Source organism: Vulpes vulpes, chromosome 15 (genome assembly GCF_048418805.1).
Source record: "Vulpes vulpes isolate BD-2025 chromosome 15, VulVul3, whole genome shotgun sequence".
Taxonomy (NCBI): domain Eukaryota; kingdom Metazoa; phylum Chordata; class Mammalia; order Carnivora; family Canidae; genus Vulpes; species Vulpes vulpes.
In genome coordinates this window covers 98,399,652-98,427,162 of record NC_132794.1, presented here as the reverse complement: position 1 = coordinate 98,427,162, position 27,511 = coordinate 98,399,652, and positions in this window count along the sequence as shown.

Genomic DNA, 27,511 nt, shown 5'->3' with positions numbered 1-27,511 from the left:
CCAAGATTCAAACCCAAGAAGTCTCACTCCAGAGTCTCTACATTTTAAAAATTTTAAATTAACATACAATAATATTCATCTTTACTTTTGTGTACAGTTCTATGAATTTTAGCACATGCATGGAGTCAGGTAATCACCAGCATTATAAGGATACATGATCATCCCATCATTGCAAACAGCTCCCTTGTGCTAGCTCTTGGGAATCATACCCTTTCTTCTTCCCTAAGATTATTTGGCAACCACAAATTGGTTCTCTATTACTATAGTTTTGTCTTCTGAGACATAAATGAAATCATGCAGTATGTAATCACTTGAGATTGTCTTTCTTCATTCGGCAGAATGTCTCTGAGATTCATTCAAATTGTTGCATATAACAATAGTATAATTCTTTTTATTGTTGAGAAGCATTCCCTTGAATAAATGTACCACAGTTTGAAGTCTAATGACTCACTGATGAACTTTTGGGTTCTTTCCAGTTTTGAGCAATTCTGTATAGAGCTTCTTTGAACTTTCATGTGCAGGTTTTTGGTTGAGCATAAGTTTTCATTTCTCTAGGAAAAACACCTAGGAATAGGATTTCTGGATTGGATGGTATTTTTACATTTTTATATTTAACTTTGCCAACTTTAATTATTTAACTAAATCAATATTAACTAAATATTTAACTTTATATGTTTAACTTTATAAGAAATTACCAAACTATTTTCCAGAGTAGATATTGTCTTGCAACCCCCACATCAATGTATGAGAATTTTAATTGTTTCACATCCTTGCTAGTCCTAGAAAATCTTTGGTATTATAGTTTTAAGAAACAAAAAAGTCAATGCCTCCCACTTTCATTCATGGATTATCTCAGTTCGTGTTAGCAAGGGTTCTTCTGTCTTTATTTTAGTTCATCTAGTCCCATTTACTTTCAAAGCTTTATAATGTCTTTCAAAATATGATTTTTGTATAATTTATCCTTTTTTTTTTTCTGGTTAAGGCAGCAGGAGCAATAGTCTACCAGTACTTACTTCTCCTTTTCTAGAAGATAAAACTGTGATGATTTTATTTTATACTTGGCCATTTCAGTTGGATTATACAAGCTACTGTTTCAAATCTGAAATGATTGTGCAAATAGCGTGCAATAATGGAGAAATAATGTGATTTTAATATATAGACACAAACACAGAGTGGGGAAGCAATTGGGCAAATTGTGGCTAACAGTAGTAAAGTTATGTCCGAAGATTCTCTTTAAATTTATGATTATGGGGATGCCTGGGTGGCTCAGCGGTTGAGTGTCTACCTTTGGCTTAGGGCTTGATCCCAGGATCCCGGGATCGAGTCCCACATAGGGCTCCCTGCATGGAGCCTGCTTCTCCCTCTGCCTGTGTCTCTCTCTCTCTGTCTCTGTGTTTCTCATGAATAAATAAGTAAAATCTTTAAAAAAATTATGGTTATGGATGGTAAGTTTTATGGTATTCCATCATGATAAGAAATGCCTGCATTCTCTCTCTTTTGGAGCTGGGAGAACTGCTACAAGATATATCAGTTTAAAAATAAATACCTAGAAACAATTTAGCAATCGACGATGTAAGTGTATCATAAATACCTAGCAGTATCATTGGTACTGGTAAGAAGTTTATAAAGTTGAATGAACTATTTATTTATTTATTTATTTATTTATTTATTTATTTATTTATTTATTCATGAGAGACAGAGAGAGAGAGAGAGAGAGAGAGAGAGGCACAGAGACACAGGCAGAGGGAGAAGCAGGCTCCAAGCAGGAGCCTGATGTGGGACTCGATCCTGGGTCTCCAGGATCACGCCCTGGGCTGCAGGCGGCACTAAACCGCTGCGCCACCGGGGCTGCCCTGAATTAACTTTTATAGCAGTTATTGAATGAGGTAGATAAAACCTTCTCTCATCTTACAAAAGAGAGTTCCTAAGTCCTTCATTCAAAGGTACTCAGAAAAGTTGAATAGGCTGAGACCTAAGAGATGGGAAGGAACCAGTCATGAAGAGGAGGGATGAACATTCCAGAGGGGTGGGTCAATACTTATAAGGGTCACAAGTTGGGAACAAACACAATACAACGAAGAGTCTGAGGTACCAGCATGGCTGGGGTATGAGTGAGACGGAAGAACCATGCTAAGTGAGACATTTGCAGAGGCCAGCTCACCCAGGCTTTGCAGCTCATTTTTTATTTTATTCTGAGTAAGAGACGAAACTGTCAAAGACTTCTAAGCAAAAAGAATTGGATGACATTTTTATGTGTTTAAACTATGATCTCTTGCTGCTTTACAGATTTCTTATAATGTTTTGATCAAATACCTCATAGGATAGGAAGAATTTTGCATCTGTGCTCCCCAAATATTCATATTTGTTTATAAACTGTGTTGCTACCCTTCAGGAGTTAAACAAATATTGGTAAACGTGGATTGCTAGTTTTTGAATATAAAATTAAGAATGTACAACAAGTGATTTTGCTTCTTCTTGCACTGTGTCATTGGCTGCTGTTGTTGGGTATATGAACCCCAACTTGAGTATGAATTGTGTAGAGAAAACACAGAGAGGGAGTACCAGAGAAGTAGGGACGGTAGTGTGGATGCTGCTCGGGTAGACGTAATGAGATGTGGAAAGAGTTGAGATATATTTTTCATGTTTAGAGTCTTTAGATTTCTCGTAGGAACCTGTCAGGAGCAACTGCCTGGCTCCTGACATTAGCTGCCCCATCCTCTTTCCTCCATCCTCTGGATGGCTCATCCATGTGGCATTGTATCAATGAAATCAATTCAAAAATCTTAAGGGCACACTGCACTGGAAACCACTTCATTAGGTTTGTCCACTTCTCTACCTGAATAGGCTATTTCTTTGGCAGGTTTGTTAAAAAGGATGGGTTTTGGGGAATTGGTGCTTTTAAACTTCTACCTGGTGATAGAGGCCAATGGAGAGCAAAGCTCTATGAGTTAAAAGGTCATTATCATAAAACAAGGAAACAAACAAATTGGAGATTTAAGAAAAATAATCAGGTGTCTGTGAATTCCTCTTAGATGAATCTCAAACATCTCCTCTCTAAGGGAATAACCAGGGTAAGTTCAGGAAGAAAGGAGATGCAAACTTTATGGGGAGAAAAATCAGCCATATTTTCACCAAGTTTTTTCAGAAAATTCTTCATGCTGGATTTAAGGCAGTAATAGTCCTAAATCCAAATGGAACGGTATTAAGGCAAGATCAGTATTAGCTCATAACCTTAAAATATTCTGATGTCTTCTCTCCTACCCTCCTGTTCTTTTTTTTAAGACTTTATTTATTCATGAGAGACACAGAGAGAGGGACAGACAAAGGCAGAGGGAGGCGAAGGTTCCATGCAAGGGACTTCAGGATTATGCCCTGGGCGGAAGGGAGGCACCCAGCCACTGAGTCCCCCAGGCATCCCATCTCCTACCTCCTCTCAATTTGCTTTCCCCACTCTTATAATTGGATAGGGATCTAGCTGGGTTCTGACTTTTCAATCTGTTTTTCCCCTTCTGGAGGAACTCTGGCATACTTACCCAGGTTGGCAGGGAAGTTAGCAGGGCGTGAAGAAAAGGCATCAAGCAAATGATCCAGCAAAGCTCTGAAAACATTCTGAGAGGGGAGTGGGTGGCCTGGATTTCACAAGGAGCAGTTTGTAATCTGGGTGAGAATGGAGATTCTGGTCTCCCTATGGAGAGGTCCCAGCCTGCCAGATGTTATTATGTTTATGGAAGGGTAGGTATAGAGCTAGGTTCTAAGGGCAAACCACTAGCCAGGGTCACAAAAGGATGTTTCTGGAAGGACATTCCAGGCTCGTTTATTGTCAGACTGATATCACTCTATTAAATATCAACACACTAATGACTGAGAAAGCTTCTTTCTTTCTATTCCTACTTATCATGGAGTGGTTTTAGGACTATGACCAAGAGAACTTTGCTATCATTCTGCCTTGGGAAGCTTATAGCTTTCTTGTGGTTTCTTGAACCTCGTTGAAAACATCAATGAGGAACTGTTCCTAAATTGTCTTCAAGGTGACCCATCATGGGCATGGGGGTCAAATTTTCAGATGTTACCATGGAAATAGCAATGGGAAATGCACACACACACACACACACACACACACCCATTCACATATATACTGGAATTAGTACTTTAGTTTGGATGAGCATTAACAGTCCCAGTATTCATTTGTTTAATCATAGATACCTACTGTGTAATTACTGTGTACAAACAAGCAATGTCAGAAAGTCTGTGACAACTTAGAAATTTGAAGACATTTAAGCCCTACTTTTAAAAAAGATTGACTTTTTTTTTAAAGATTGGCTTTTTACAAAAAACTTAGTACTGTAAAACATTGAAAAATTTACCCACCATAGATTTTTGTCTGAACTATTTACATAGCAGCCGAGGTGTTGGGCTGATATTGTGGACATACAAATCAGATTTTTAGGTACCGGAGGGACTTTGTCACCTAACACCTTCAGTTTATTTTTTAATACTTTTTATTTATGATAGTCACACACACAGAGAGAGAGAAAGAGAGAGAGAGAGAGGCAGAGACACAGGCAGAGGGAGAAGCAGGCTCCATGCACCGGGAGCGCGATGTGGGATTCGATCCCGGGTCTCCAGGATCGCGCCCTGGGCCAAAGGCAGGCGCTAAACCGCTGCGCCACCCAGGGATCCCACACCTTCAGTTTAAAACTCCGTTAGCTGAGGGGTGGCTTGAGCAAGCATCTCTGCGATGGTGGAACATCCAGTTGTGGAGCTGAAGTTGCCCAGACCAGGACACACAGTGCGTGCTCTGGGTCAGACCAGGGCCCGAGAGGACGGGGAGCCTCGGCCCACGGAGCAGTGCAGGCTCTGGGATGCCAGGTCCGCAGGGTCCAGGGCCGGCGGGCGGAGTCCCGGCGGCTGCGGTGGCCGCGTCCCTGCAGCGCCCGCCGTCGGTCCGCAGCGGAGCCCCGAGGACAGCAGGAGAGCCCGGCACTCCCCGCCCCGCTTGGGCTCCGCAGGCAGCGGCCGGGGGTCCCGAGACCCGCCCCAACCGCGCGCCCCGCCTCCGCCCACCCCCTGCGCGGCCCAACTTGGACGGAGTTGGGGTCCTGAGCGCCCGCCCCAGCCGCCCGGCGCTCCCGGGGGCTGAGCGCGGACCTCGGGGCGGGGGCTCCCCAGGGGGCTGAGCGCGGATCTCGGGGTGGGGGGCTCCCCAGGGCCTGAGCGCGCTCCTCGGGGCGGGGGGCTCCCCAGGGGGCTGAGCGCGGATCTCGGGGTGGGGGGCTCCCCAGGGCCTGAGCGCGCTCCTCGGGGCGGGGGCTCCCCAGGGCCTGAGCGCGCTCCTCGGGGCGGGGGCTCCCCAGGGCCTGAGCGCGCTCCTCGGGGCGGGGGGCTCCCCGGGGCTGAGCGCGGACCTCGGGGCGGGGGGTCTCCCAGGGGCTGAGCGCGGTCCTCTGGGCGGGGGGCTCCCCAGGGGCTGAGCGCGCTCCTCGGGGAGGGGGCTCCCCAGGGCCTGAGCGCGCTCCTCGGGGCGGGGGGTCCCCCAGGGGCTGAGCGCGGTCCTCGGGGCGGGGGGCTCCCCAGGGGCTGAGCGCGGTCCTCGGGGCGGGGGGCTCCCCAGGGGCTGAGCGCGCTCCTCGGGGCGGGGGGCTCCCCGGGGCTGAGCGCGGACCTCGGGGCGGGGGGTCCCCCAGGGGCTGAGCGCGGTCCTCGGGGCGGGGGGCTCCCCAGGGGCTGAGCGCGGTCCTCCGGGCGGGGGCTCCCCGGGGGCTGCGGGGTCCTCCGCGTCCCGGGCGCCCGGCGGCGGCCCCCGCCACGTCCCCAGGGTCCCCGGGCCCCGCCGCCGCCGGCCGGGCTGCTGCACCCCTTAGGCTTTCTGCGCGGACTGGCTCTACTGAGGGGGGTGCGGCGGGGCCGGGAACTGCCGACCTCTGAGAGTGCAGGGCTCAGGATCGCAACTCAGGCCTGGCCACCCCCCTGGAGCTGGAGGAGATAAGGTCAATCAGCATCGCATTTGCTCTTGACAGGCGACCCCCCACACACCTGAGCTTTGCCCTGTTCTGGCCACAACAGGAGCCTGAGGAGAGAAGAGGCGATGATGTTGGAGGCCGACGTGAGGGTGGAGAGTTAGAGCCGCCTGCGTGTTCCTTTGGAGAATGAGTAGATGGGGGCTTCTGGATTCAGGAAGGGCGGCAAACTGGAGCCTTTGCTCATCTTCTGCAAGACCGACCTCCGTCTCATCCAATCCCCATCTACCTTTCTAAACCCTAACTCCGAAAACACTTCAGAGTGAGCTGACAGTAAGATCCGTACCCCTGCTCCCAGGCCTGGGCGTCCCTGAAGACCAGGCGAAGGACTGGGAACAACAGTGTCAGGACAACGGAGATGAAAGAGTTAAATGTCAGCAGGCTACCTGCCTTCCAGGGACTTTGCCTTCCTTCACTCGCTAGACTTCCCGGTGGGCTCAAGGTAGACCAGAAAGGTTTGCCTTGTAGGGTAGTTTAGATGGGAAGTCTCTCCTTTATCTCTTCTTCCTGTGGAGGGGAGGAGAAGTCCATAGACTGGCCCTAGAGAATTCCCAGTTTCTGGGCACTCCCCACCTGCATTACAGAGAGAGAATTCTGCAGCTCTTCTGGGAGCATAGAGCAGTGTGATCAGGTGCGAGCTTTCTAGCCTGCAGATGAGCCACTGTTCTTTGGGGGTGATAAGCCCAAAGAAGTCCTAGTGGCAACTCCCTGTTGTTAACCTTTGTCTGACCTCCTCTAGGGAATAGCACAAATAAAGACAATTCTCCTCCTGCTTTATGGAAGGAAGAGAGGGATCCCTGGATTACAGCAGGCCCAGACTGGGGAGAGTGGGTATGCAGAGGCTTGTGCTAGACCCAGAGCAGGTGGAAGCCAGCCCCTTTGGCCTCTGCAGGTGAGGTTTTGGGTTTCTGAGGAAATTATGCATCTTTAAAATCTGAAAGAACGGTTACCATTTCAGCTGATTATGGAAACAACTTCCAGAAAGTTAAATTGGATGCAACAGTTAAAGACCATTTAAAAATGTTCCCTAGGCATTGAGAACATTAACAACAAGTAAAAGTACCTTTTTTGGTGTTTTCCGTTGATATATAATTGCAAGAAACATCCCCAGAGAGGTGTCACTTTTAGATGTTGGCTCATTGTCAGTTGATACTGAATTTTGTGAACATTTGAAAATAACAGTTTACTTTGTCTGAATCCCTTTGGTGTTCAGGCATAGATTGCATTAAGACAAATCATGATCATAGCAGTTCCTAACCCGTGAGTTTCTTTTCTGTTTTGAATTTTCAGTAAATCTGTTACTATTTCCATCTGGCCTCTTTTGCCCAGTATTATGTTTGTGAGATTCATCTTAAGCTATCCTTTTAGCAGGCAAATACTTTTTTTTTTTTTTTTTTTTTTACTAGAGAGTAACAAGGTCTTATGAATATCTTAGTTGGGTTTTAATTTGTTGGCGTGGTGTAACAGAAATAAAATGTCAGATATATTTTCTGAAACTCCCACTGTGTAGTCAAGCTCTGTGCTGGGCACAGGAGAGACATAGATGATAATGTTAGGAAAGCTATATCCCCAGGTATTTCTCAGTCTAACAAGAGAGTCTTGTTAACCAAAGATGATTACATTGTGATAAATATTGCAGAACATATGTGCAAGAGTAATGGAACACAGAGCAGGCTGAGGCTCACATTCCCCAGGCATTGTCGCAGAAGGGGTAAGTAGCTACTAGGTTTTGAAGGATGAGTAACAGCTCACCAAGTAGAAAGTTGAGATGTAAACTTGGAGGTTGTTATAGGAAAACCTATGTTTAGGTTGGTTCAGCCACCCAGGCTTGAGATGGGATGTCTCTTTCAATTCAGATTCCTTCTCTGTCATAGGGAGAGGTCCTGCACTGCTCACCTTCATGGGGGCTTTGGGTGAGGTCTAAAGAGACGTTATGACACACTTCTCCTGCTGGCAGTGCTGTGTAGAGGTGGTCATCATCATTAACTATTAGTGGATTCATCAGTATGTAGTAAACACAACTCATGTGCCAGAAACTACTCTACTGAATGCACCAAGGATGGAAGATGTGGCTCTCCCACTACGGCTATATTTCTATCTTATGCTTTTTTCAAGATGTCCTGCCTGAGAGCCTAGTAGTTTGTGTGAGGGGTGGATGTAAGAGTGAGGAAACCACAGAGGGAGGGAGGTGGATGTAGAACTCATATATCTCTGAGAATAGTAATTTGCAGATGAGTGGTGGAGAGGGGTGAAACACACAGATAAAAACTCAAACAGTAAAGGCAGGAAATTATGTGAAGGACTGGGAACCCAATATTTGTAGCCCAATAGTGAAGGGGCTGACTCCTGACTTCTTCAAGTTTGGCAGCCATTGAATACATTCATTTGGGGGGGCAAGTGATTTAGTCCCTCTGAGCTTCAGAATTCACGTCCTGAGATGGAGATTGGTAATTATTAATTGAACCATGTTTGAAAATCACTTTACATGGTCTTTTACTAGCTTGTTTAACAAATAGATACTCGCATATCCTATGTGCTATGTGCTGTGGTACTGTGATAGCCAGGGACAAGGCTACTGTTTCCCTGGAGTATTTTTTGTAGGGACAGAAAACATAAAAGTTAAAGGTCAATATGGGACTCCTTAATTATATGGATTAATATACAGACACTAAAGAAAAATGTTGAGCAGATGAAATGGGGTGATGTTGGGTTGATAAGGAAAAATAAAAAACATGCCAAGGAATTTCTTGCTGATCCAGTGTTCCATGTGTCATAGTGTATATAGACTGCTGTATATAGTAGGAGTATCAACTCCCCGATGACATTTTTCAGGATGATGTTTAAATTCCCACTCTAGCTATTTTAATGCTTAGATACAGAATGTTGTAGCCCTTGAAAATTCACACAACTGAGAATGTTCTCTGTAGCTCATGATTGGAAATGTGGACTTGCCCTGGCTTACGCCAGAATGTTACTTTTGATACTCTCATCAAGGGGGAACTGGGTCATCTCATGGGAAGGCATCTTCTATCATGTGTTGCCTTTCAGAAAGTAACTGGCTTTGTAAGGGAGCTGTCTCGTGTCAGGAAATAATGCAAATTGAGCTGTTTCCCTGATGAGCTTGTCCAACAAAGTTTCCAGTGAAGAAAAAGGGTCCATTTTCTGAGGGATGGGCATTTTCTGTCCATTTTCAGAATTGTGTTTCATAAATTTGATTGCGTTTTTTTAAATTGAAGTATAATTGATATATTAGTTTCAGGTTTACAACATAATGATCATTACAATAAATCTAGTTAACATTTGCCACCATGCACAGTAACAAAATTTCTTGTGATAAGAAATTTTAAGATCCATTCTCTTAGCAGGTTCCAGATATGCAGTACGGTATTATTAACTGTAGTCACTATTGCATCCCCATGATGTTTATTTTATAACTGGAAATTTCTACCTTTTGACTCCCTTTGCCCACTTTGGCCATTCCCCATCTGGCAACCATCATTACGTCCTGTATATCTATGGGCTTTTTTTTTTTTAGATTTCACATGTAAATAAAATCCTATGATACTTGCCTTTGTCTGACTTGTTTTGCTTAGCATAATGTCCTCAAGGTCTATCCGTGTTGTCACAAACGTCAAGATTTCTTTTTTTTTTATGGAAGAATAATATTCCCTTGTGAATATAAACTACATTTTTCTCTATCCAATCAGCCATTAGTGAACACTTGGTTTGTTTTCATGTATTGGCTACCGTAAGTAATGCTTCAATGAATAAGGGGTACATATAGTTTACAGATGTAATGGAATTATCCTTATTTGACCTTGAGACTAGAGACATTTGCTTAGGTGCATAGATGATTTTGTTGTCTTTTTGCCCCGTTCATAATAAGCTTTTTAAAAATTAACTTCCTATTAAATACATCCTAACTGACACGTTTTGTTCCTGATATATGTCTTCATCTAATTTTCTGTCTCCATTGTTGGCTCTTGAGATTATAAGTAGCTCAAGAGAAACAAAGACTTGGGGTACCTGGGTGGCTCAAGGGTTGAGCTCAGGTCATGATCCTGGGGTTGAGTGCCACATTGGGCTCCCTGCAGGGAACCTCCTTTTCCCTCTGCCTATATCTCTGCATCTCTCACTCTCTTTCATGAATAAATAAATACAATCTTTAAAAAAAAAAAGAGAGAGAAAGAGAAATAAAGACCTGTCTCTGAGTGTTTTGAACAGCATCTGAGCCTGTTGATAATTTTTTATAGGTGGCAAAACTAATATGTTGGCCTGTTTTAGATTACGTTTTCTTTCTCCTGGTTTAGTCATGCAGGACAGGGGCTTCTATGGAAATATCTCCATGTTTCTCAGTGGCATATGAGGTGGGCTTATGTTTATTCAACAAAATAGGCACATACACTTATGCACAGCAATAAATTAGGACTGTTTTTCACTGTACAAAAGTAATTACTCTTGGGTTCAACTGTAAGCTACCGTGAGCTTCCTGGGAGCATTTCAAATAGGATTATAGTAGCAAACATGAAGTTACTCGGAACCTTTGAGGACCTTGTCATTTGAATTGATAATGGGCTGCCCTTTTTGCTACTGATCTCTGTTCCCAAACAGCTAGGCAGCTCTACTGGCAACAGGGTTCCCAGGAGCTGGATTTCAGTTTTCCTGAAGTGGGGATAAGGGAATGACTATGAGAAATCAAAGGGCCTACACAGTGATGGGTAATTAAGGATTCTGAGAAGGGAGAACTGAAATGTGCGGTGTGGTCAGGGCACGATACTTGCAATGCTGTGAATTTATGGACTGCTAGTGCCAAGTGGCTAGTGTTCTTCTTTCTGCCTTCTCATAAATTTAACCTGTGCTCAGATTCCCAAAGCCCAACCTGTCACAGTGTAGCCCTTTCCTATTCTGTGCTTTTTCCCAAGGTATTGTCATCCGGAAGTTTAAGAAACTTGGAAAATGGAAAATATGAAATGCAGATAGGCTATAGGTAAATTTTATCTACTATGCTGTTAATCCACCCTGTGCTACATATGCATCTTCCCAACCCACTCAACACTCCTAGGCTGTTACCTTGCCTAAACGGCTTTCTCACCACACTTCCCCATTTACCCATCTGTCTTTTCAAAACGTAAAGATCACCTACCAATGAAATCAGTGAAATTCTCCATTGTATGGCTTTGCTTAATGTTACTTTAAATTTGAGTTGAGGGGCCTTAGCTCAAGGTAATGAATTATTTATTTTGTTGTTGTTATGGTTCTATTCAGGAAGCAGTTCTTATTGTGATACTGATGAGAAGGACATGCAGGTGTGGTTTTGTCAGATCTTTAATAGATGATGATGAGGAGGATGAGTATGGTGATATTGGAAATGATTATGAAGAAATTGAAGAAGTTGTCTCTGAGGTTGTGGAAGACTTTAAAATTAGCTCCATATGGGCAGCCCTGGTGGCACAGCAGTTTAACGCCGCCTGCAGCCCGGGGTGTGATCCTGGATCGAGTCCCACATCCGGCTTCCTGCATGGAGCCTGCTTCTCCCTCTGCCTGTGTCTCTGCCTCTCTCTCACTCTCTCTGAATGAATAAATAAATAAATCTTTAAAAAAATTAGCTCCATATAGAACAATTCACTCATTTATTTCTTTTGAATGTATGCATTTTCCCTCCATGCCTGATAGATTCCTTGTCTGTATTACTCACCAAGTGTTTACTCTGTGTCAATATGTACTGAGCTCTGCTAGGTGATATAATGGAAGGCATGTTTGGGTTTCAAAGAAGTAAAGGTCCAATTCCTGATGAGAGGAGCTTGACTTTTGTGTCAACAAAGGAAAGACATCCCCAAAATATTGTACTGGGTTGAATAATGTAACCCCTAAAAGTCATGTCTGCTGGAACCTGTGAATGCCACATTATTTAAAAGACAGTCTTTGGCAGATGTAACCAAGTTAAGATGAAGTCATAAGAGATTTCAGGGTAATTTAGATAGACACAGAAGGAAGGAGGCCATGTGACAACAAAAACAGAGACTGGAGTGGTGTAGCAGCAGGCCAAGCGATGTCAAAGACTGCCAGAAACTGGTAGAAGCTAGAAAGAGGCAAGGAAAGATGCTTCCCTGGACCCTTCAGAGGGAGCATCATCCTGCTGGCAAAACAATTTCCAATTTTTGGCCTCCAACCTGGGAGAGAATATGTTCCTCTGTTTTAGGCCACTCAGTTTGTGGTAATTAGTTATGGCAGCTCTAAGAAATGAATACAAATATATTGCATTTTAATAGGACATTTAATTTAGGTATACAGAACATTAAGAAAAAAGAGAAAAAAATCACCCGAGCTTCTATGTGTGAATTTAGTCTCTTTCAGTCCTTCCCTAGTGTAAATCATTTTTACTGGTTGTGATCATAATATAATATTTTTTGTTTGTTTCTGGTGGGCCATTATCATTACTTTCCGAGCACTCAACATTAAATCTTTTTTGGCAAAAATCTGTGGGGGACCTTCCAGCTGCTGCCACATCTGCAAGTTCCAGGACCTCACATTCCCAACATCCCCTGCAACTAGGAGCGGTCACCCACACACCACCGCAGACCTGAACTGAAAGCAGCTAATGGAAAATGCAGAGTGGCAGGATGGCTGTGCCCAGGTGAGGAGGCAGTGGTGCCAGGCCCCTAGGTTCTGGTCCTGAAGCTGCCAGGCCTGCAGGCTGAGGGGTGTGGGTGTCAGCAACAGCATCCACTGTATTTTCCTGGGATTAGCATGTCACATTCCTGGCCAAGTGGCTCCCACGCTGGTTTTCTGTGTCCCAGTGAATTACCTAGTGTATACTTTCCGAGGTGAAACAAAACAAGAGTGGATCTCTAGTGCTTATAAGGAAAATTCTGGCTGATTACAGGATCATGCTTTTTAAATCTAACATTGTACTGTAAGCAAATTCTGTAATGTTACCTATCTCCAACCTGCTGGAAAAGTAGGTCATTTCAAAACAAACCTGCAGTGGATATACTTTTTTCCCCCTTTCGTTATTTTTTGATGAATTTTCCAAGAAATGTGTCCTTTGGGTCAAAGAGTGTGAACTCTGCGTATCACTGTTCTTTCCTAAAAAGTGGTGACCATTTGTACTGCTGCCAGCAAGCAGTATATGTGTAAGGAAGTGCTAATTTTATTGCATCTTTATTTATATGGGGGTAATTATCAATGATAAATATTTCTACTATCCTCCTGGGTGAAAAACAACACCTTAATGTTTTAACTTTCATTTCTGTGATTACTAGTGAGAATAAAATTGTTCCCTCATTTGTTTACTAGTTGGGATTTCCACTGATTTTTTTTTTCCGTGCACCAGGCAGGAATGTAAAGTAGACATGTAAACATGGGAGGGTAATGAGTCCAAAATCATCACATCTATTTGAGCAGACTGGGCAACTTGATGATGCTGTGATGTCAGGGTAGGCGATTCAACAGGTATAAGTGTAATAGAGTCTTTCAATCCTGGGATTTTTATTATTACTATTATTGGAAGAAAGGAGCTGCAGAAGAAAGCATGCTTTGCCTGTAAGCGCTAAGCTTAAAGTGGCAGAATGAGCAAGGAAAAATTCTTTCTCTTATAGGCTTTGCTTTGATGTTCTGGGTTTTTTATCATATATATATATTCTTTTCTTGTCCTAGCAAACTAAATCCTGGTAACATTTCTCTAATGATCACTTTTTGATGAGTGCCTTTTAAGAACCAACAAGTTTTAGCCTGACATTTTTCTTCCTTCATCTCTAGGGTCTTGCAATCCAGCCTTGTGGTTTCTCAAAGCTGATTTCTCGCCAGTGGGTGGCAGCCTGCTGCTTTCAAGAGAGGCAGTTGCACACATGTGTAGGGGGCAGGGTGGAGGCAGAGAGAGTATGGTGTATAAGAGATAACTGGGATTCTGGGGCTGATAAAAAGGCTGTTCAATCACCTTGATAGGAAGATCAATTTGGCAATTTGCTTGAACAACTTTAAATGATGACTGATTTATAAAAATACATACTGCATAAGCGTTAGGATCACTCTTGGGAAGTTTTGGGTGGCATCTTACTGAAGAAAATGTTTGTTATATACATATTGTTTTCTTTTTCTAAACTCTCAGCAAGAGACTGATTTCATTAGAAAATATGGGCACCTGACATTTCCCTGCTATGTCTCTAGGAGTTAATCACCCTGAGTCAGAAGTTAAGTAATAACAAGGTAATCTCAAACTTCTCTTGCTAAGAATAAAGTTTGCATAAAGCTTGTGACCATTTCACTGATGGACTAAATAGTGGGCCTAGGTGGAAAGGGAGGAGTTCTTGATACCCAAAGGAAAGGAAGTATTGATCATTCTATTAAAAAGTTTGGGTGAATTGAGGAATTGGAAACCCCAGGGCTGTAAAGATACATACACTAATGGTTAATGAAGTCAACGAGTTTGCCTTTGCTTTGCTTGAAGCCATTTTAGAGGGAGGTAAGGAGCCTTGGAGGATGGAAAGGGTGGCAGATGATGAGGACATAAGCTAAGGTTCTTGATCCTGGTCAGTTGAGGGACTGCATGCATTCCCGCCTGTCTCCCTGGGCACCAGGTTTTCAGCTATAAAATAAGAAGGTTAAACTAGACAGTCTCTAGGAACAATCCCTGATCCAAAATTCTAGGAGGTTTTTGGGCACTTGGGTGGCACAGTCAGCTAAGCATCTGACTTGATCTCAGTGCAGGTCTTGATCTCAGGGTTGTGAGTTCAAGCCCTCGAGTTGGGCTCCACACTAAGTGTGGAGCCTACTTCAGATAAAATTCTGAGAGGCTTCCATCTTTCCTGTCTTTAGCTTTTCCAGCTAATCTGACTCCCATTATCTTTAAATATCAGTCTTTCCTTAAAATAGGCTCAGGATACATAGTATATTGTATATTTTCTTCACATATCTCTCACTGGGAACATCAGCATATCCCTTACCTATCTTTTCCATGAGCATTTGGCTGCACAGGAGGGTTCCCCTAGTGAGAAAGTCCTTGACCTCAGAAAGTATCCTCATTGACTTTTTGTGCTTCCTTCAACTGGCTGAGAGAGCCCTCTGAATTGCCTGCTCAAATTGCTAAAAAACAACTCATTCATTCAACAAGTATTCAGTGAGTACCTACTGAGCTCCAGGTATGCTGCCATATGCAATAGTGCTTCCTAAGGACCATCTGAGAATTTGCCTTTCTCTTATCTAAATACAAGACTGTCTATAGAGTGGAAGACCTTCAGATTTTTAGAACTTCTTAGAGGCCGGAGTTGCAAGTAGTAAATAGCCTGTCCCTCCATAGACCCTTCCCCACAGGCACCCACCTTGGTTAAGCAGGATGTTAAATCAGAAGGCACCATGCTCTGGAGGTGAGTGAGGCTGAATCCTGAGCAATTGGAGCCTTTTTCTAATCTGGACAAAAGCATCTCATGGAATGTGGTTGGCTCTGCTTCCCAGGGTCCAAGCATCTGAGATTTTATTTCCTTCCCTTACTCTTCTTGGATTCTTTCTCATTTTGATCTCTAGATCTTCATTCCTACAAAAGAGAAATTTTGTCCCACTCTGGACCCTTCCTCTTTTAACTATTTTCCTTGGTAGAGAGCACTCAAAAATGAATTGAAGTTTAAATTTTTATAAGGCACTTGGTTTATCATACTAATAAATCCTCTTTTGGTTTGTGAAACATTTGCGGTAAATGTGATGAGTTCATATGGAAATTAAGGCAGCACTACATCTTTTTAATTAGGTATATATATAAATGGAAACAAAAGTCTGCTGGAGTGAAGAAGGTTTGGATTTAGAGGATCTTCTTTTCTCAGTTGTTTTCATATTATTGTTTATTATTCATAATATTGTTTCATATTATTGTTATTGTTTTCATATTATTTGGAGCTTGTTCACTCACAGGGCCCTTGGTGGTAAGTACTTTTCTCCTTAAGAAGACAGAGAAGGGGTCTATCCTTTGCTGCACTGAGTAATTTATTAAAAAATCCCCTGCCTCTTACACTGATATGATTGATGTCCATGCAAGCAAAGACAGTTTAGCTTTCTTTCTTTTTTTTCAAGATTTTATTTATTTATTCATGAGACACACACACACACACACACACACACACACAGAGGCAGAGACACAGGGAGAGGGAGAAGCAGGCTCCCTGCAGGGAGCCTGACAGTTCAGCTATCTAAGGAGAATAGCAGAGGCCTGTCCATTTGCCCAATGTAGTTGTTTTCAACCATGGCTGCACATTAGAATCACCTGGGTGCTTTACAGAGTCTCCTATATGGTCTCCACTGCAGAGAAATACATAGCAATTGTAATCTCTGCAAATGGAGTTTGGGCATGAGCATTTCTTTAAAAGCTCTCTGGGAACTGCAGATAGATTGAGGATGAATGGCCTGTGTTTTCCCAGGATAGCAACACAGAGTAACTTAAGGTGCATGGATGGGTCAAACTGAAGTTGCTTTTGTCCTTTTTCACACAAACATACATGAATATCACTCATTTGGTATGGGACATGAAAAGGGAATTTCATTGTCAGACACAACACAAAGACATTTAGATACACACAAGCCTGATGAGAGATACATCACAGAGGCATGTGCACACACACATACACACACAGTGAGAGATTGTGTTTCCTGATACACATATAGACATGTATGCTGCAACAGAGACAGAATCCAAAAACTTCATGGAAAAAGGCATATAGACACACAAACACACTCTTTCACAACATGGGTACAGAGACACATGGATATAAATATATGTAGATGTAGTTTCATGGAGACACACAAATACACACAAAAAGAGACACTGCAAGAACTCACACATGTAGATGTAGACCAGGCCAGACCTCAGGCTGTAAGTGAGCTTGATACCGTGAGGTTGGTGATTTTCAGGGAATGGACCTAGAACCACAAATAAACAACAATGGTCACACTACAACATTCCTCAGAAGGAGGATTTTATTTTCCTAAAAGATGAAAGGGTTGGAGGCATTTTCTACTTTTCCCTACTCCTCTGTTTGTGTCCCTAGGAACTGAGCATTTGCCCTTTGTTCTACCTAGACCACTGATAACCTAAAAACTCTTGAATGTATCCTGGCAGAGTGTGTCCTGGCATCCCAGCCCTGGGAAGAAATGATCTGGCTTTGGGAGGATCTATTTTCTAAGCATGCGTCCCTGGAATGACAGTCATTAGATGGGCAGCTATCTTGGTCATATGCCTTGTTGTGGGATCTGCTTCAGTCCTCTCCCTAGCACCTCACTGTGGACAGGACTGTGGCATAGAGTGTGCATATATAGTCTCCCGTTAATCAACAGTCAGTCAGGGGTTTACGGAGCAATTATCATAAGCTTCTTCTGTGACAGCTTCTGTGGTGGTTACAGAGTTGGCAACTCAGAGGTTTGTAATTTAATTGAAGAGATAATTAAACTGATCAACTAATAAGAAACAATCAAATCAGAGGTTAGAGGTTGGGAGTGGGATGACTGAGTTGGCGATGTTAAATGTTGGAGTATCTCATATAGAAAATTTTGCATTCCTAGGTTCTATGAGAGAGAGAGAGAGAGAGAGAGAGAGAGAGAAAGATCTGGCCATGCCTAGCTTATGTATCACATGGAAATTGGCTAGAGCTAAGTAGCAATTCCCCTTGAAACAAGACTTGTATTATTCCATTCTCCATTCTGTTTATAGTCTTCAATTCTGGCCCTCTTGATTCATTAGGATTATCTGCCTGAATGTTGCACAGTCTTCTAACTCTCACACATGCATAGACATCAATTAATAGCAATGCTCAGAGATAAATGTTTTAGGAAGTTGAGGAGGGAAAGTCATTGAGGGCTGGCGTAGTCAAGGAAAGCTTCAGGAAGGAAAGGGTAACTAAGTTGAACTATAAAAAAAGTCAGGATTAAGGTAAAAGGGGATGCAATGTTGGAATATGCTTGTGTGTAGGATGTGTAGAAAGCAGAACAAAAGGTAATAGAAAGTTTAAATTCTGAATGGTTAAGGACCTGAATGTGAAAAGCAAAATTTTTGAACATTTAGAAGAAAATACAGAAATTATTTATTTTGTTAGAACTGGGAAGAATTTATTTTAATGATCTAAAAAGCCCAAACCATAAAGGAAAATATTAAGAAGTTTGAGTTTACTAACTTAAAGAAAAACACTATCTAAAACTGCAAAAATGAAGTCAAGAGGTGAAGACAATGAGAATATTTATAATGCATAAAATAGAAGATAACTACCTAGAATTTATTAAATAAAATCTCTTACAAATCAACAGGAAAATGACAACTTCATTGCAATGTATATAATATATATGAAATTTTCATTGACAGAAAAGAAACACAGTGGCCAAAAAATAATGAAAAGTTGCTCAGCCTCAAGAATTTTATTGGGGAAGTGCAAAGTAAAACAATTATGATGTATTATTTTATAAATATTGGCACAAATTTTTAAATGTGACAATTCCAAGGGGTGGGTAAAGATACTGAAAATTGGCACTTTTCACATACTACTTATGGGAAAGGGACTTAGTACAAAACCTAAGGAGAATATATCTTGTATTAAGTTCTTGTTAAAATGTCTAACAATAGCATGAAGGACTAGGGAGGGAATGGAAGGATAGTGTTCTAAGGTTCTTATGTCATACATGAAGGGCTATAATATTTGAAGACAGACTGTGGTATGTTAAAGATGTCTATTTTAACCATAGAGCAACCACTGACAAAATGAAACAAGGGTGCATAATTAAGAGCCAAAGTGGAGCTAGAATGGAATGTAATAATATTCTATTAATCCAAAAGAAGGCAGGAAAAAAGGGACAAAGAAAAGATTCAATGTATAGAGAATAGAGAGCAGAGATAGTAGGTTTAAACATAGCAATGTTGATAACTAAATGATCTATACACACAATTAAAAGTGGTGGTTGTAAAACTGGATTTAAAACAAAGATCTAGGGATCCCTGGGTGGCGCAGCGGTTTGGCGCCTGCCTTTGGCCCAGGGCGTGATCCTGGAGGCCCGGGATTGAATCCCACGTCGGGCTCCCGGTGCATGGAGCCTGCTTCTCCCTCTGCCTGTGTCTCTGTCTCTCTCTTTCTCTCTGTGACTATCATAAATAAAAAATAAAAATAAAAAAAAATAAAACAAAGATCTAGTTATATTGAATTTATAAGAAGCACTTAAATAAAAACAGAGATAGGTTTAATGAAAAAGACTGAAAATATATTAAAAACATCAAATATAATGAGTAATCTTGACAGAGTAACTGTGTAGTATCAGAAAAAATCATCTTCTCACCAAGGAAGATTTTCAGGGGAAAAAGAGGAAAATTTCATGAAGACAAAAGTGTTAATTCATGAACAAACATAATAATCCTAAATGCGTATGCCTAATAGCATAGATTAAAAATGCTAAGGCGGGCTGCCTGGGTGGTTCAGCGGTTTAGCGCCGCCTTCAGCCCAGGGCCTGACCCTGGAGACCCAGGATCCAGTCCCATGTTGGGCTCCCTACATGGAGCCTGTTTCTTCCTCTGCCTGCATCTGTGCCTCTCTCTCTCTGTGTCTCTCATGAATAAATAAATAAAAAATCTTAAAAAAAATGCATAAGGCAAAGTTTGGTATTACTTAAAGGAGAAATAGATAAACCTATAATTATGATTGGAGATTTCAAAATATTAATCTAAAATTTGATTTAATAATTGCTGCAGGGAAACAGTAATAATATAAAAGACTGAATAGCACTATTAACCAACCCAAACTAATTGATGTTTGTAGAGCGCAGAAAACAATCTCTTCAGGGATCCCTGGGTGGCGCAGCGGTTTGGCGCCTGCCTTTGGCCCAGGGCACGATCCTGGAGACCCGGGATCGAATCCCACATCAGGCTCCCGGTGCATGGAGCCTGCTTCTCCCTCTGCCTGTGTCTCTGCCTCTCTCTCCCTCTCTCTCTCTGTATGACTATCATAAATAAATAAAAAAATTTAAAAAAAAGAAAACAATCTTTTCAAATGCACATGGAACACTTAAGATGACCACATGCTAAGCCATAAAACAATCTTTTGTAAATAATGAAGATTGAAGTCATACAGAATATGTTCTGTGACCACAACAGCAGTAAATTAGAAGCCGATAACAGGAGGATGTCTTGGAAATCCCTGAAACTTTGAATTGAGTAACAGACTTCTAAACTATTAATGAGTCCAGGAAAATATTACAAGAGAAAATAGTTTTAGCTGAGTGATAATGAAACAAAACTTCAAAATTTGTGGGATGCTACCAAAGCAGTGATTGCAGTGATTGCAAGGAATATATGCATATATGAACATATATATATATATATATGTTCATATATGCATAGATTGAATAGTTACAAGAATTATAATACAATTTTAACCTCAGTCCCAGGGCATGAAATTACTGGACAATTATAGTGTATGTCCTGAAAATTCCTGTGGTTTTTACATCACCAGAAAGGCTTTGCATGATCTTAGTATTCAGAGAAAAATGGTATTATTTAAAAACTAAAATTCATAAGTAGTTTGTATTTTTCCCAGGCTCAAATAGCTGGCTGGGGAGTGGATCACTTCAGATTTGAACCTAGCTGTATCTCAGAATATCCATATCTTTATCACTATGCTGTGCTAGCTCCCTGTAATAATCTCTGGGGTAACACCTGTCCTTAGTTAAGCACACCGATAGAAAAAGTTCTTTTTGTCTTCAATTACTCAAATGTATTTCTTGTCCACCTACAACAAACTGGGCAAGTGAAAGAAGCCTGAAAATAACACTCTCCTTTCCTGGAACTAACATTCATGTTCCACATCTTTTGGGTATTTGCAAATATTTTAGTACTTTGGGATGTGTGAACTGTGATACTTATCAATAAAGTGCATTCAACTTAACACACCTGCTTTAAAAGAGCTCCAAGTGTGGATATACTCTCTACATGAATTCCACGGAATCTTTCAGCAGAGACCAAGTTGCTGTGATGGCAGAGACCAAGAGGAAAGATCCACCAAGTCCATTTGAAATCCTTGGAGATGTTCTATTCCCCATCCTTCCTATGACCTAATTGTACAACTATTTTTTGGATTTAGTAAGATATCATTTCCTATTTTCTTAAGTTGGTTTTGTTATTTCAGATCAATAGAATCCATAATCAAGCTCACCCATATTGGGGATTGGAATACAGATTGGTTGAATTCCAGAAAGAGCAACTGTTTATGTTCACTACCAAATGGTGTAGATAATTGCTGTCCAATAAGAAATGATAATCTGTAGATATTTGTTTTGAAGAATAAAAACAAAATTTCTGTAACTTTTCTCTTATTCATGTTTGATAGATTTCAATGCTTTTTCTTTTTTTCTAGATCACATTTTATCTACTTTTAATGAAAAAAAAAATAGACACATTTTATTCATTTAAGAACTTATCTTCTGGGCAGCTCCGGTGGCTCAGTGGTTTAGCGCCACCTTCAGCCCAGGGCATGATCCTGGAGACCCAGGATTAAGTCCCACATCGGGCTCCCTCCATGGAGCTTGCTTGTCCCTCTGCCTGTGTCTCTGCCTCTCTCTGTCTCTCATGAATAAATAAATAAAATCTTAAAAAAAAAAAAAAGAACTTACCTTCCCTCCTCTACTTCCCCATTGCACATTTCCTGGTTCAAAAATCATTCTGGAGTTTTCTTGACAAAATTTCCAGTTTTCAAGATTTTCTAATAAAATTGAAGAATGGATAAGAGACAAAAAGGGGAATGTACTGGTTCCTCACTGTTCCTCATTGGCTCACAAGGAATGGAGCTGGCTCTCATACCCAATTAATTTTACAGTGTTGAAGGATTCTACAGAAGTTACTGACAACAGGGGGGTTTTCTACATTGCACAAGATCATGCTACTTTTGGAATTCAAACCACTGATCCCAGTCCCCCTGAGAACATCTGCTGTTCATTGCTAGCACTATCAGGTGCTTTTTTCAGCTCTTCACTCTGTTGTGAAAGCATCGGCGTAGCTGCTTTTCTGAAGCTATTTATTCTGAAATGACATGCTGGAAGCATAGGCCAAATAGGGTGGGTTTGCTGAAAGCTACAAGTTAATTTGATGGTTTTTCTGCTCTTGAATGAACTTTCTGATGTTTTCACCTTGTCATGGTCTGAAGCATATCAATTCATTACATTTGGAAAAAATACATATTAATGTGTTCAATAAGTAACTTGGGAAGAAATGTGTTTATCTTATTTCACCAAAAGCTGATGGGCATGCATTTCCTAATCTGAATAATTTACTTAGAGGAGGGTGATTATGATCATACAGCTTAGATTGCATCTGTCACAGGTACTTTTGCAGTGCTTCCTGGAGAAGTGATTATTTTTAATGCATCCATACCCTTTGCCTTGTTCAATTAGTAGCTCCTTGAATTATTGATTTTACGGTTTAATTTGCAGTGGTGTGATCGGGCCAGCTTTACAGGTGTGCACCTGTGCAGTTACTTAGAAGGGCTCCACACTTGGTTTAATATTCTGTCTGCAGTTGCTTTCTTGAAATTCTTAACACGTTTTGAATAAGGAGCTCTGAATTTTCATTTTGCATTGGGTCACACGGATAATGTAGCCAGTCCTCAGTGTCATTGAGCTATAGGCATATTGGAGTGGGCCAGTCAGAGTTAAATAATAAAATGAGCACAGAATTTAGCTACTAGTTAGCTGTGTGACCTGCAATAAGTTTGCTTTTAGTTTTCTCAGTAGGAAATAAATAAATAAATAAATAAATAAATAAATAAATAAATAAATATAACTATCCCTACTTACCACTAATTTTTATGATACTTAAAATGAAATGGCACTTATGAAGATACAATGCAAACTCTTATGACTGTATATATGATAATATATAAATATAGCCAAATTATGACTTTGGAACAAGTTGATTAACATTAGAGTATTTGTGGCTGGGAAATACCTGTTGTAGAGCAAGTAAGTTGTATATTCTTTGCATGTTATGTATTGTGTAAATGGATGATATAATGACTATTGTTTTAGTTCAGTTCTCCTCTTTGGCTGTACAGTAGATCACGTGGCATTCTAAAAAAAAAGATATCAAGGGCCAGACCTCAACTGAATAAGAATATGAAGAGGAACCCTGGATTTGCATATGTTTTATTTTGCTTTGTTTTTAGCCGAAAGAACAGGAGCTTTGGTATTGGGTAGACGTGGTTCTGTCTATTTTGCCAACTGAAAATGGGGAAAAATAAGAGAGAACTTACAGAATTGTTGTAAGGCAGCAAAATCTTCTTTGTAAAGTGCTCAGTCCTGTAAGGTGGACATTATCATTATTAATTTTTCATTTTTTTTACTGTATACTCTTGTTTTGTGAATGGTGTGTGTGTGCATGTGTGTGTGTGTGTGTGTGTGTATCCACAACTGGATTGTAAAGTCTTTGAAGTCATAAACTGGGGTTTACTCTTCTTTCTGATCTCCTATAGCTTTCAGTACAGTGGACCATTTAATAAATAGGTTGATAGAAAACATTTTTCAATTGATTTTTTGACAGAAATAAAATTAAAAATCAACTCAGCTCTGTCAAATGCATTTTTTTTTAAGATTTTATTTATTTGAGAGAGAGAGAGAGCACACAAGCAGGAGTGGCAGAAGAGAGAGAGAGGGAGAAGCAGACTCCCCACTGAGCAGGGAGCCCAATGCAATGCAGGGCTCTCAATCCCAGGACCCTAAGATCATGACCTGAGCTGAAGGTAGATGCTTAACTAACTAAGCCACCCAGGCACCCCTGTCAAGTGCATTTAAAAACACCAAAATTGCCTTCTGGCAGACCCACCAAAGATTTCAATAAGCTGCCGAGAGCATTTGCTCATCTGCGTCTAGGCAACTGAAACATTTGAAAAATGATCAGCTTGCCAAGTCCATTTGTTTAGAAATTCCATTTGGAGGACTACTACATTTGTTGAGTCATTCCATGCTCTACAGGACTGTAATGAAAAAGCTATGCATTGGCTTTGAGGACAGTGCCTGGGTTTAATTTTTGAAAGGACAAATGCAGGTGCCATGTTTTATGAAGTGGAGGTCCTGGGGTAGAGGTGTGGTAGAAAGTATTGGTCAGTAGAGAACAGGACTGGGCTACAACTGAGAAACCACAAGTCATTTAACAGTATCAGAATAACAAGGAATGTGACTGGAGAGTGAAGATATCTAAGAGACAATACTGAATCTTACCTTTCTGAAAATCCCAGTAAGAATGGTCTGGTCTCATGGACAACAAGCACATGAGAAAATGCTCTGCATCACTGGCCATCAGGGAAATACAAATCAAAACCACAATGACATACTACCTCACACTAGTGAGAATGGTGAAAATGAACAAGACAGGAAACAACAAATGTTGGAGAGGATGTAGAGAAAGGGGAACCCTCTTGCACTGTTGGTGGGAATGTGAACTGGTGCAGCCACTCTGGAAAACTGTGTGCAGGTTCCACAAAGAGTTAAAAATAGATCTGCCCTAAGACCCAGCAATTGCACTGTTGGGGATTTACCCCAAAGATACAGATACAGTGAAACGCTGGGATACCTGCACCCCAATGTTTCTAGCAGCAATGTCCACAATAGCTGAACTGTGGAAGGAGCCTCGGTGTCCATCGAAAGATGAATGGATAAAGAAGATGTGGTTTATGTATACAATGGAATATTACTCAGCCATTAGAAATGACAAATACCCACCATTTGCTTCAACGTGGATGGACCTGGAGGGTATTATGCTGAGTGAAATAAGTCAATCGGAGAAGAACAAACATTATATGGTCTCATTCATTTGGGGAATATAAAAATTAGTGAAAGGGAATAAAGGGAAAGGAGAGAAAATGAGTGGGAAATATCAGTGAGGGTGACAAAACATGAGAGACACCTAACTCTGGGAAATGAACAAGGGGTAGTAGAAGGGGAGGTGGGCGGGGGGGTTGGGGTGACTGGGTGATGGGCACTGAGGAGGGCACTTGGCAGGATGAGCACTGGGTATTATGCTATATGTTGGCAAATTGAACTCCAATAAAAAAAATTAAAACGAACAAACAAACAAACAAACAAACAAAAAAAGGACCGGTCTTAGTTAAGGCTTCACTGGTTTGCAGCAAGAGAGTAAGAGGGAAGAATGAAAATACACAAATCTTTGCTGCTCTAAGTCTGGATTTATCTTAGAAATAAAGCAGAACTGAAACTATAGGTGGCAGTTTTAGATGGGCAGTAACTGGCAGAACCAGTCTAAAACAATTGTTCCTCTGATTCTTGGCTTTTCTTTTTAAATCAGGGATATTGAAAAATTTGCTTGTTTGGCTCTGTTTTGTTCTGCATCTAAAATTATATTTATAATTTCCCAAATTCATATTTCCATATTTGGTTATAAGATTTGGGAGAAAGAGTTCAAGGGAAGAAAGAAGAAAAATTTGGTGGATTTAATATATTTAGATGACTACAATATGATATTGAGATAAAATAATAAAATTAATAATAATTTGCACTTATTAAATACTTTGATATGATAGGCACTGTGCTAAAGGCTGCAAATCAATTATCATATTTAATCATTTTGCAAGCCTATGAGGTTTTGGTATAGAAATTCCTACTTACACAAGAAGAAACTAAGGCCCAGAGAAGTTAAATAATTTTGCCTACTATGTATAAGGCATCACTAATCAATTTGCATTGTTTTGGCTCTGTTTTTTTTTGTTGTTGTTTGTTTTTGTTTTTGTTTCTTTTTTTTTGACTCTGTTTTTTGCATGGGTGGATTCATCAGTGAAACCATTTGAATTTGGATTTTTTTAACGGAAAACTTTTTAGTTTATGAATAAAATTCTTTAATAGTGTCAAGACTATTTACATTTGCAAATTTGTGTTTGTTTTTGTAATTTGTGTAGTTCAAGGCATTTTCCATTTCATCTAAATTGTCAAATTAGTAAGAAAAAGTTGGTCAGATTATCTGTAGTGATGTCTCCCTTTCATTCCTGATAGTGATAACTTGTTTCTGCCATCTCATTTTTTTTATCAGTCTACTTAGAAATTTATCAGTTTTACTGATCTTTTCAAAGAACTAGCATTTGGTTTCATTGATTTTCTCTGTTTTTCATTTTATTGATTTTAACTCTTACCTTATTACCTTCTCTTTACTATTGACTTATTTACTACTCTTCTTTTTGCAAGCCTATGAGGTTTTGGTATAGAAAGGTGAGATATCAGAACATTGATTTTAGAAGTTTCTTCTTTTCTAATATAAACATTATAACTCTAAACTTCTTTCCAACCATGGCATGAGTTACCTCCCACAACTTTTTTTTAAAGATTTTATTCATTAATTAGAGACACACACACACAGAGGCAGAGACACAGGCAGAGAGAGAAGCAGGCTCCATGCCGGGAGCCTGATGTGGGACTCCATCCTGGGTCTCCAGGATCACGCCTTGGGCTGAAGGTGGCGCTAAACCGCTGAGCCCCCCGGGCTGTCCACCTCCCACAACTTTTGATACTTGGGTTTTCATTATAATTTCATTAAAAATATTTCCTAATTTCTTTGTGATTTCTTCTTTGACCCATGAGTAGTTTGGAAGTATTATTTTATTTTTGTTATAGTTTAGTTTTGTTGCGATCAGAGAACATCTTTCTTTCATACTTTTTAACTACTTTTCATACTTGATAACTACTAACAAATCCTATTTAATCCAGGACACTTCATGTTTATGTTTTCTTGACATCCCATCCATTTAGCATCCTTGTCTCCTTTCAAAAGTATCCCTATGTGGAGATAAAATGTAAGGCCATACTATATATGACCCACAAACTGTACAGTATTCCTCACAATTCCAAAAATCCAAAGCAAACAGGATACTCAGTCCTTCCAGAAGGACCAAGTTGTGCTTGTTCAAGGCTGTATACTGAGTAAATAATAGAAATTAATTACATGGTTTGTCTCATTCCAACACCTATCTTGTTCATTTTTGGTTTATTCATCATATGTTATACTACATCAAAAATAAAATTAAAAAGTCAACATAATATTTATGATAACTCAAATTTTGCCTGCTTTATAAACAGAAATTGGTATATGGTAGAAATTTGAATAAACAGGAAACACAAGGCAAGAAGTTGGCAATTAAATAGATTTAACTCTGTCTCCAAATATGACAACACACATTCACACATAAAGTACACAAACACAAATTCAGAAGGACTAAACTTTCCAACAGGTTTTTTTTTTTTTCAAACAGGTTTTATAAAGGAAGAACCTAATCTTTCCTTCTCCTAATTTTCCTTTCTTTTATAATGCTGTGGAGATGCTAATGATTCTTAGATTCTCTTGTTGCCTTGTCACTGACTGTCTAAACTATTTGAGATTGTTTTCACACTTTTTTTTTTTTTTACCATAGATGGCTATATCCACCCAGAAAGTAAGCTATTCCTCTCTAAACTTTTTAAACTCTTGATAGTAGGGATGCTGACTTTTCATT